At 47.7% G+C, this 1827-nt stretch overlaps 1 pseudogene; it reads left to right on the plus strand.

Moving 5' to 3' along the window:
• LOC116376903 (FERM domain-containing protein 4B-like) overlaps positions 1-1821 on the plus strand; it is a 9937-nt pseudogene extending 8116 nt beyond the window's left edge.
• Positions 1822-1827: the final 6 nt, after the last annotated feature.

Here is a 1827-nt window from a genome sequence, read left to right on the forward strand (position 1 = left end):
CGTAAACACTCAAGTCCGCCATAAAACAGCCCGCCGTAAACACTCAATTCCGCCATAAAACAGCAGTCAGCTGAAAAACATACGAGTCTGCCATTAATCCAGAGTTCGCCATAAAACACCAAGGCTGTGGTGGAATAGTGAGCGGTATTGAACCACTGATGGATCATCAGAGTTGACACTAGTTCATATGTAAAATCATGTTCTGCAGATACATTCTCCTCAGACCCAGCAGTACCTGGTGGACACTACTTCAGTTTTATATCTCTTTTCATTGTTCACTAACAAGAAACATGGGGCCTAAGTGGAGCTGCTTGGCCCCCCTTAGGTCCCAGGCCTCAGTGCAGCACCCCTCACCTCAGCTGATGCTCTGTCAATGAACAGATTTAATCTTAAATTCAGCAGGTTTTAAATCAGAATCTATGGAGAAAAAATCTCATCAATCTTTAATGATGTGTAGATGAAACTGGGTCACTGCAGCAAAAACAGACTTCATGTCTGCTGCATGAAGGTTGTTTAGTGTGACGCCACCTGGTGGGAGTCAACAGAAAGACTCGATTGATATGCAGGTTTGGACCAATGATGGAGGCACTAAGACAAAGTAGAGTTGTAGGTTACCTGTTCATCTTTGAGGTGTGTGTAATCGACAGGTCTGAGGGACTGGTACCTGAGGAACACGATAGGCTCCACCCACCAAAACGCTGCCAAGGGAAAGGTCAACGCAGGGGTCAACACTAAGGTGAACGGGGTGGTGAAAGGTCAGGCCGGAGGGGGAGGAGCTCTGCAAAGCAGAAGAAGGACTCACGGTGTGATACAGCAGTCGACCTATCAGACGGAGACGAGTCATCATCCCAATCTGCAGCATCACAAAAAGACGCTGCCGCATTCAGCCACATTCCACGGTCACCCGCTGCACGGCAGGTAGGAGTCGGCTCACCTGCACAGGTACCGATCCAGCTGTGAGAACACCTGTACCTGACTAGCTGACTCTCTCTCTCTCAGGTCTATGGACAGCTCTCTCTACCACGACTCCTTCCTTCCTCAGACACAGGAAGACCAGCCGTCTCCTGGAACTCTGGTCTGACTTGCCGACCAATCAGGACGCAAACAGACAGATACACTGACCAATCCCGGGCTGGCTTCCTGGGACCAACACCTTCCAGGAGAACCTGCTTCTCTCTTACTTCACCTGAAACCCCGCCCACCATCACGTCACATGGAGGATGATGATGTCACTGTCCTGTTGGAGGCTGCAGTTTGACCTCAGGGTGGTGTCCCAGGTGTTACTGCTCAACCCCCAAAGGGTTTCTGGGTAAAAAACACATGTGAAACGTTTAAAACTGAACTGCAGGTTTTTTTATATTTTTTCTACAACGTCTTTAATCTGTTATCCGCTCAGACAATCACGACAAAACCAGAGTTTTATATCAGCCTTTGATGATGATGAAGAAACTGTTGAGGACAGATAATCACCAGCTCAAACCAGCAGACCTTTTGATGAAGTTTAAGTGATCAGGTGACCTGTTTGATCCCTCAGGTGAGTCCAGACAGAAACCAGCAGGTGAGACTCTTCAGGTATTCTTAGTTTGGACTTAACGTCTCTGCACTAAGTTTAAAAACAAAATGAGAACAGATCGCTCACTTACATCGATGACTTCCTCCTTCCCTGAACCCTGCGATGAACCACTATCACCAATAACACCAGTAACAGCAGGGCCCCGTTCCTCATACGTGGTTCAACTAAGTCGATCAAATGTCCTATTAGCAGCTGAAATTACCCCACTGATTGACATCAGGCTATCTGGGTTTCTCCAAGGCTGATCCTCTCAA

The sequence above is a fragment of the Anarrhichthys ocellatus genome, unplaced genomic scaffold, assembly GCF_004355925.1.
Source record: "Anarrhichthys ocellatus isolate YVR2014 unplaced genomic scaffold, GSC_Weel_1.0 scaffold693, whole genome shotgun sequence".
In the NCBI taxonomy this organism is placed as follows: Eukaryota; Metazoa; Chordata; class Actinopteri; order Perciformes; family Anarhichadidae; genus Anarrhichthys; species Anarrhichthys ocellatus.